Here is a 10,350-nt window from a genome sequence, read left to right on the forward strand (position 1 = left end):
AGACCGTCAGTGTAATTTCTCACATTAATTTCAGGTCTTGTGTTCCATAATTCAGAATTTGATTTGCAAACCAAAATAATATGTAGCTAGTATTTTTATTAGTTGTTTTTTCCTGAACCTAGTAAAAATGTTCCCACAGTTACTGGATTCCACTTATAACTACTTGCCGACCCCTGTCCTACAGTGTGAGAGCCTTATAAGGGATGAACGTTTCGAATTTAATTTCGAAATATTCATTTTGGTCATTTGCCTGAATGTAAGAGACAATTTTTTGTTGCACCATTATTTTGAAACAAAATCTCCTCCGTCGTGCCGGAAGAACTGTGTCATTCAGTGGGCAACAAACGTTTTACATGCATCTCAGAATCCTTTCCGGATTATATCCCAAATCATCTCGCCGCCCCCGCCCTCGGTTGATATGCAAGTCATGCGGTTGATGTGTTGCTTAGGTAATTCCGCGAGGCGTCCGGAGACCTGCGGCCCGAGCAACATGTCTGAAATAGCAAAGGCGGCGGTGCGGTGGAATTAACATTCAGAGATGTAGTCCTGTCCCATCCGCTTGGCGCTGAAATATGACTCGATCACGCTCTGGGATAAGATGAACCGAATCCATCATTTTGATGTCTTTGTTCGCTTTGTGAGGCTCTCTCGGCTCCCTCGCCGTAAAAAAGCCGAAACGTAGAAATCCCCTGATGCAACGGGGTTGGTCCGGGAAATCCATCAAATTGTCATTTACTAATGGTGTCTCGAAAAACGGTCCCTGGCGTAAGCGTTACTTTGAAAAGCGAGATATTAGATATTGTTTCCGAGTTTCTGTAATGTAATTCATTTTGAGCAGATGAATCATCTATTTGTTACTATCACCATCAATTTCTTGTGTTATTCAATACGTGGTACACATTTCTATCGACAAATTTCACTTGATACAACCAGTAATATCTTTTAGGGCTATTACATGGGCAGCAAAATCTCGGGCTTAATACATAGATGGCGCTTTTCACTGCTTTTTCAGTTGGTACTAACCTTCAAAAGAAAGCTGTTGAAATTCCAAGCAAAGCAATGGCTTGAAAATTGTCCAAATGGGGCAGTATCGCCAGAAAACATAAAAAAATCCAAAAAATTGTTTTGAATGATCAAAAAGTGAAGTAACATGAGTTAGATTACACTGTGAAGATGAATTTCACTAGTTCGGACTTCCATTGTCTATTATATAAAATGATTTGAAATCCCTGAAACAAGTAAAAAAGAATAATTAAAAAAGAATAGTTGAAAATAACAATTATATTAAGCAACAATAAACCTGAAATGAAATGATAGTAAAATAACCTACAAGTAAAAATATAATAATTGAATAAATAAAAATTAAAGGAATGCAAAAAAGAAAATAATAAAAAAATAAAAAAGTGTATGGATACTCCAAAGCGATGGTAGAAAAGACTTTGGCCAAAAGACAGCAGGAGCCTCGCAAGGAAGAGTAGCCGTCACAACCAGTGCTTGCACTTCCCTACATCAGAGGATTATCGGAGAGGATAAGAAGAATTGGTTCCAAGTACAACATTAGAACCTGTTTCAGATCCGGTAACACTATCCGTAGCAACCTCACGAAAACCAGGCCCCCAAACGCGGACTGCGATTCCAAGAATTGCATTTACCGGATACCCTGTGAGTGCGGAAAATCCTATATTGGTGAAACTAAGAGGCCATTGAATATTCGCATTGCCGAGCACAAGAAGCACACACAGCGAGGAGAAACCAGCAAATCAGGAATAGCAGACCATGTTTGGACCCATCAACACAACATCGAGTGGTCCCAAGCTGAGATCTTGCACAGAGAGGAACATTGGTTCAGGAGAAAATTTAAGGAAGCCGCATACATGTTGTCTAACAACGTATTCAGCCAGGCCAGCGTAGATATACGAAACATATGGAAACCCATCATCAAACGAGAAATGACCAACTCCCGCCAAATCGGTCATCTCTCACGAAATCAGTGAAGCGGAAAATGGAAAGTAGAGAAAGTGAAAGTATTTCGACGACCTATAAAATAGTCATCTCTCGGAGGAATCAGTCCAGTCATCACCCGAAGACGATTGTAGATACCAACAATCGAAACGTCGTGAACTAACGTGACTTGGAATCTCTACACTTTTTTATTTTTTTATTATTTTCTTTTTTGCATTCCTTTAATTTCTATTTATTCAATTATTATATTTTTACTTGTAGGTTATTTTACTATCATTTCATTTCAGGTTTATTGTTGCTTAATATAATTGTTATTTTCAACTATTCTTTTTTAATTATTCTTTTTTACTTGTTTCAGGGATTTCAAATCATTTTATATAATAGACAATGGAAGTCCGAACTAGTGAAATTCATCACGAAACATTGTCAATCACCTTCAAACACACTGTGAAGTTATCAAAATAATGTGTTGGCTCTGTATGACAAGAGCATTTGACTATGAGAAAGCTTTGTAGAAAATGAATGTCGCGCGAGCTCACTGTTGACCAAAGACAAGAACGTGACAAAGGGTGAAACATGGGATCCATTACTCCACTTCGGAATCAAAACGACTGTCATTTGAGTGGAGAGCAACTGGTGACCCTCGTCCATAGCGCCAAAAAGCACAACAATCAGCTGGAAAGATTATGGTCTCGGTATTTTGGGATGTGCGTAATGTAATATTTATCGACTATCTTGAGAAAGGAAATATCATCAACAGTAAATATTATATATCGCATATGTCGAAGAAAAAAGTTTGTGTCATCAATACAACGCACCGTGTATTGATGAAACAATCAAAACAATGGCTGAATCTAAATGAATTGAACTTCGAATTGCTCCCACATCCATTTTATTCGCTAGATTTGGTTGTCAGCGACTGCTGGCTGTCCACAGGCCTCAAAAAAATGTCCACCGGAAAGAAATTCTGCTCGAATGAAAAGGTTGTTGCTGCGAAAGGTATAGAGAAAGTCTTATCTGAATTTATCGTGAGAGTTTTAATGGCCAACCATTCAATAATATTTGGGAAGTCGTTTTCGCCGATTGTATTTAATTCAGCCCATATGTTTGAATAATAAGTAACTACTGTGTCGTCAGCAAAACTCACTGTCACCAGATACATCAAGATGGAAAAGATCATTTTATAGATTAGCGTTGTTACCTATGCCATTGCATCTTTCTTCTACCTAGTCTCTCTAAACCCGAACTCTTTGTCTGATAAAATGTGTCAAAAAATCTGTTTAAAAATCTGTTTTTTCGGTAACCAGCTGTCGCACCGCCACGAACGACAACCCTCAGAAACTTGTGCGAGCAGAGGACTAACGAGGTCTTTCCTTTTAACGTGTGATTCCTAAATGATTTTGTTATTCTCTCTTTTAGGATTTTATCGAATATTTTAGCTAGATTGCTTATGAGCGATATTTGACTATAGTTAATTACCTCTTCCTTACCACCGTATTTATGAATTGGTTTCATTATAGCGTTCTTGAAAGCTATTGGAAATGGTCCTATTCGTATAGCCTTGTTGATCAAAAAGGTGAGCGGTTCAGAAATCTGGTTCAGGGGATTTCTTTGATATAAGAGATTGTATAATTTTTTTCACTTCTTTTTCGTAGGTTTCAGAAATGAATATTGAGTTGATATTGGGGTATTGTTCGATTTTTCTCAACTCACTATAATGACACATGAATGCTTCAGCTATTTCTGAGGGTTTGTCAAAAATTTCTCCCGAAGGAAATTTCACATTCCTCATTTTTTCATCCCTATTGCTCTAGTGGCCTATAGATTTGAGACATGTCCATAGTTTGTTAGGACACTTTTCATTCTCTTGTAATTGTTTTCTGTAGAAGTCAGTTTTAGTTATTTCAATTTATTTGTATGAGATTTGAATTGTCAACTGAGGGTTTCATTCTCTAGGCAAGCTTTATTGACCCTTCTGTGATCCATTGAGTTCTTTCGACCTCTTTTCTATTGATTATTTTCTTCAGTATATTAAAATCAATTTTGTTACTGATAATTCTTTTGAATTTTTTTTAGCAAATTATAAATCAGGTTTATTGTTTCATTTTCTTATGAATTGCGGTGTTTAGTTTTTTCATTTTCTTCTTCAAGTGTCTAATTGATCTGTAGAATACAGGAAAAATTATCAGTAATATTCATTTTCAAGACTACTATTTTGAAACTGCTCCCCATGAATAACAATAGTGGTCATAGCCAGATCTAAAGAAAAAATTACATTACACAGTAAAAAGTATATTTTTCAAAGAAAATCATAGGTTGCTTTGAAATTTTTGTCTCTAGTGGAGAAATTATTACTTCATGCCAACAGCACCATGTTCCACAAGAGAAACACATTTTTTTTAACGAAGAAATCAAATTTCTTGGCCTTTCAACCACATCATTCGTTCGATTATATTATTGCGAAGATGAACTATTTTGAATCAAGAAAATATAATATCATATCAAAATCTACCGCCTATTTAGAGAGAAAAATAAACTGTTTCAAATGGAGAGCAATAACAACTTGATCTGATAACAAATTGTTTGTTTCAATTCAAAACTGTATCCCTTCAAATGACCCAATTCGTTTATAACAAGAGTTTTGTGAATTTATATACAAAACTACATTATGATCGACTGAACATAACAGGAATTTTGTATAGAATGAACATGAACAGGATTTCTTTTAAAGAAGTATTTCATTCATTTCAGTTTGAAAAAAACTGTTTCATTTGACCATAGATATTGAAAAGAATTTATATTTAGTATTATGAGAAACTAACAATGTAGAACAGTGTTCGCGTTCGCGCCAGTATGGTTTAGAAAGTGACGTTGGTGTGTTGTGATTTTAAGGAGGAAGTGTTTTATGTGTCTCTAGGTAGTGCAATTTTTTCCGATTATTTTGTATCTACCATAATGGAACAGATTTCACACGACTGGGGTCTTACACAGTTGGGAGATATTTTCATGGGTAAGTATTATAATTAGATAAAATTGAGGTGTTTGGGTTACTTGAGAAAAAAACTCCGCTATATTAGTTAGTACTGCGTTGTATACCTAGTACCGAAGAGAAAGTGGTAAACCTTGACTGCAACTCCTAATTTTGCCCTCATTTTGCCAAAATTATATCAATGCTTCGCATATGCATTATTACATTTGCCGAGCTCTGCAAGTGTATATTAATTTGAACTGAAAAATCCTTCACCTTGATTCAAATTCGTCAATCTCTTGTTTTGAACATACATTTTATCTTATTTCAAATAAGTGCATTTTCTCTAAATAAAATTTAATTTTCTCTTAGACCGAATTCATTTTTTATCGAACGAGAGAGGTACTTATAGTTTCGACAATGAATTATAATAAAACAAATACCAAAATTGGCACCAGTAGGTTTAAAAATTTCAACATGTAAATGTTTGTTGAATTCCGAAATGTTTTTACTTCCTGTAATTACTTCAAAAAAGTTCTAATTCATTGGGAACAAATTGAATATATCCTACTCAGTTTGAAATTATTTAATATATTTCCTTCAGGAATGTAAGAAATAGGTAGAAATATTACCAAACTCGCTAGAGGGGAAATCAGGATTTCCAAAAACGTGAAAACAGTGAATGTTTTTATTCAAATAGCGAATCACATATCTTTAAGTACGTTTACATGATCATGAGTTCAATTTTTTGAATGAAACATTTTTTATTTTCCATTGATCCTCTAATAATACTCACACAACACTTAGAATTCCTATAACGGTTCCAAAATTATTATTTTCAAAGGCAATTTTTCTGTAAAAACTTCTGCCCACTTCAAAGACATTTTTTTTTATTAATTGGCAGCTGTTTTCATACTTTCACCTTTCTAGATATTTGAAATAGTGGCTAATGATGATGTGCTGATTTCTTCTTTCGTTTCAGAATCCAAGTGATGTTTCGGCAGTTGTGGATAAACGAAAGCAAATGCAGAACTTGATAGACGTTAGTGATTTTTTTAATGTTATTTACCAGAATAGCAACTAGTTTCGAAAACTTTACCTAATTGTGTAAAATTACTTATAAATCAATTCATTTTCTTGTCTGAGTTGTTAATTTGCAATTTGTCAAGAATATGAAACTTTTTTATGTATGTTTTCGGATTGAATATTTATTTCTGTTATTTGTATAACTGAATGATCTCTCAATAATGTGCGGATGGAATATGACATTTAGGCAAAGATTACCAAAGAAAACTTAGTTGTCTATTACGTTTTGTTTTTCATCAATATGCTTTTTCAGGATAATATTTATGATTTGCAATTGCTTGAAATAAACCAATCATAATATATAATGTAGTTTTTGATTTCTTCCCTTACCACTTATTATATTCATATTACAGATAAGATACTTTGACATCCATATGAGAGAAACAGTTTATAAACAAAAGCATAAGTTCATTTTTGATGAAGTAAATGAGTTCATTCGATTTATACAAATAAAAATGCTTCTGTTCAAAGGAAAACAATTTATTTCTCCTACGGAGATATTTAAATAGTGTTCCAAGTTAACATATCATTCTTTCAATACTCAAAAAGTTTTGCTTCGAAATTAATTTTGCTCAAACTTAAGAATGCATACTTACTTCTCTTGAGCTAATGTGATGATTTCTATTGAAATATATGCACAATCTTCGTGGAATATTTTTTTTACTTGAAATAAGCGTTTATTCAAATTCAACTTGAGAGAATATATTTTTCAGTTTATGAAAATATTTCTTCATGAATATAGGAGAGCAAAATCTCTTTAAATCGAGACAATGTTCTTTACTTTGAGATTTTTATTTTTACTGTGTACCAGCTGATGAGCTGAAATTTTTGATTTTATTTTCAAAATTGAGTCACCTTTTTGTCATATAAAAACAACTGTCTTGAATCTCCGACCATCTATTCATTTTTTTTATTCAAATACGGTTACCAGACGTCGCGACTAGTTAAACAAAGTGATTTTCCTTGTACCAATCGCGCAAGTCCATCGATAACCAACTGGTTATAAGTTGCAAAGAAATGTTAACTACATAATTTTGTTTCAAGTCTCGTGTGACCGAACACTGATTATGGTTATCTGGAGTTGCCATCTCGGTTATACTACATATTAATGGCGGCATGCATTATGAGGCCGGTCTCAGGAAACCTCAACCGATCGTTTAGACCTGGAAAAAATTGATAATGAAGCGGATATGTTCTCAAGCGTTGGACACAATAGAAGCATGTTTACCTTTCAGGTATTTTCGTAATAACAATAATCATGTAGGTATGTTGGAAAGAAAACAAAAAGTTGATTGTATAACAGAACTCGTGAAAATTGTTGAAGTTTGTATATATCTACAGGGATTTTTGAAAAAAGCGTGTGTATAGTTTTCTAACAAAATAGTTCAATTTGAAAATCAAATCTTGAATTGCAAATTTAGAAGGTGAATATTTTCATTTTTTTCAAAAACTATTCATTTATTCATCAATTTCTATTTCGTCTGCTACGAAGTAGTCACCCTCAGAGATAATACAATTGTGCCAGCGTTTTTTCCATTTTCGAAGCAGTTCTGATATGCACTTTTTGGCATGTCCTTGAGCTATCTCAGCTATTCGGTTTTTATCTCCTCAATCGTCGCAAAATGCCGTCCTTCTATGGAACTCTTACATTTTGGAATGTGGGAATCTTCCGATGAAAGAAAGGAAGCCATTCATTTTGAAATAAACTCTTCACAAAGATGTGCAGATCAGGCATGTATGAAGATGGAGAAATAGAAAGCCAAAACTTTTCTTTCTCAAAAAAAAAATAGTTCCGCCATTTTATGTTGTGAGTAACAGTGAGAGCTGTCAGGAATATATTTAAAAAATACAGTATTTTTTCTAGATACATCACATTCTGAATATTTATCGGCATCATTTATCTGAAAATGAAGTTTGATCCTTTTACAAAATTATCAGTATTCTTTCATGAATTTAATGAATCTTTCTTGTAATTTTTTGTGAAATTACATAGTTGTTGAGTGTTTGACTTCCATGTTAGTGCAATTTGTCAATCTGTTTTGTATGTTACAATAATAGTTGCCATGATTTTAATTTCAGTTCAAAGTTCGTTAATTTCAAGTCTGACAAATGGTTAGATTAACGGAAATGCATGAAATAACAGTTTTACAAATGATTCCTTACGGAGATAGAACCCGAACACAACAGAAAGTAGCTCGCCTATATCATGAGAAATTTCCTAATTTACCGCCCATATCTCAAAGAACAATAAGCAAAATAGAGGAGCAGTTTCACGAGCTTGGTCATGTGGGGCAGATAAAAGAAGCAGCTGTCAATGCAATGAGTGATTAAATCAAATTAGATGTGATGCTTGAGTTTGAGGAAAACCCATGCACATACATCGAGTAGGGAGGCATCTGCTACAATAAATGTTAGCCATACATCGATAGTAAACAAAATGCATCCCTATGAAATGATACCTACTCTGGAGCTCATAGAAGACGATTTCGATAGAAGAACTTATTTTTTTTCTGAGCAAATGATGGACAAGTTGGATAACAATATCATACAAATAGAAGACGTTATGTTTTCTGATGAGTGTACTTTGTCTCTCAACGGTCATGCTAATCAGCTAAATTGCCGCTACTGGTCAACGAAAAATCCTCACTGGATGAGAGAAGAACACACGCAATACCCTCCAAAGGTTATTGTTTCAGCAGGGATTGTAGGAAACTATATCATTGGTCCCTTTTTTATTGAGGGCAACTTGAATGGTGATAAGAATTTGGCACTACTTTAAAAGGATGTCATTCCAAGTTTAGCAAATTAATATCCTGATTCAGAAAACCATCAAGTTCCAAATAATACGATATGGTTCAGCAGGATGGAGCACCACCACATTAACAAGTTGATGTTCGGCAATACCTCGATACAACATTTCCCAATCGGTGGATAGGAAGGCAAGGATCGATTGAATGGCCAGCGCGATCACCTGATCTTTCATCATTAGATAAAAGAACGAATAATGCTTGCGATTAGGTCGGTCACGCCTGATATGTTAAATGATGTTAGAAGACAGTTTTTTTTTATATTAAGATGTTTGCAAGACGTCCGCAGTGAACATTTTGAACATATACTTCGTTAACATCCATAGTTCTTTTTTGTATTCTACATTTCATTACGTTTTGCATTACATTTTGGTTTTTGAGTGTATGTTATCGAATTTCGGTAACCACATGATTTTAATTTATTTTATATTAATTGTTGCAATAAACTTGAAAGCCATAACATTTTTGAATAGAAAATGAAGAGACCTTTCAAACGATATGTCACAAACCTATACTTCCCATTTAAAAATTTGGGGGTTGTTCCTGTCATTCGAAGGGAGTTGAAGGTAGGGGTGGTATTTTCACGTTGAAGAATGTTAAATTATAATTTACATTTGACGTATTTCGGGAGTTTTTTTAAATATGTACAGTAACCGAAATAATGAATTTTTTCCATTTGGCTTTTACACACTGTATGTATATGTCTATAAATATTTTAATATTCTTGATTGTTAATCTCATAGTTTTTTTTGTGACGTATCCTATATCATGCTGTATGTGATCTGATAGGATTGAATACAGATATTATCATTATTAGTCTATATTCAATTGGTTTCCAGATTATGGAATGCTGAAAATGACAGAAATCAGGAATTTGTTTGACTCCTCCACACAAATTTACTGAAAAGAATACAAGAAAATATCATTCTATAAGTTCAAAAATTTAAAATGAATCTCCTGAGGCAAATAAATGTTCACAGTAGATTGAAGAAGGTTGATGTTTTTGAAATATTTTCTGAGTGATTTGAATGATAATAACAGTATAATTATGATACCCAGGGAAATCACCACAACATGTCTCATATTTTTCTGCAGATAATGGCATTCATTAATCTACAAACTTTTGATAAAGGACTCGTTATGTCAAAATTATTCAACATATCGCAAGTTGAACATCCAGCAAAGAATTCCATTGTACCTACCCCCGGTTCCTAATACCCGAAACCATCGTCTTGATGGCGAAGAACATCAGGTATGTTGTCCGCTTTTAAAGAACAGTTAGGGCTCCCATAATGGCGTGTAAAGTTTTACATAATGAGGTAGGTTTTGGGAGGGGTTCTCGAGAGACCCGCATCATTTGTTAGAAGGAACCGATAGCCAAGTAGACAGACTATCGAAAATGGTTAAGATGGTTGATGTTTGTTCGGTTGTATCGAGACACCATTGTGTAATGACACTTGATGGATTTCGTGGGCTTGCATAATCTCGACAGGGAGATTTTTCCATCAAGTTTCTCACACTTATCGA

Source organism: Leptinotarsa decemlineata, unplaced genomic scaffold (assembly GCF_025532065.1).
Source record: "Leptinotarsa decemlineata unplaced genomic scaffold, Ldec_3_MD MMD2_tig00026361_RagTag_RagTag, whole genome shotgun sequence".
NCBI classification, from domain to species: domain Eukaryota; kingdom Metazoa; phylum Arthropoda; class Insecta; order Coleoptera; family Chrysomelidae; genus Leptinotarsa; species Leptinotarsa decemlineata.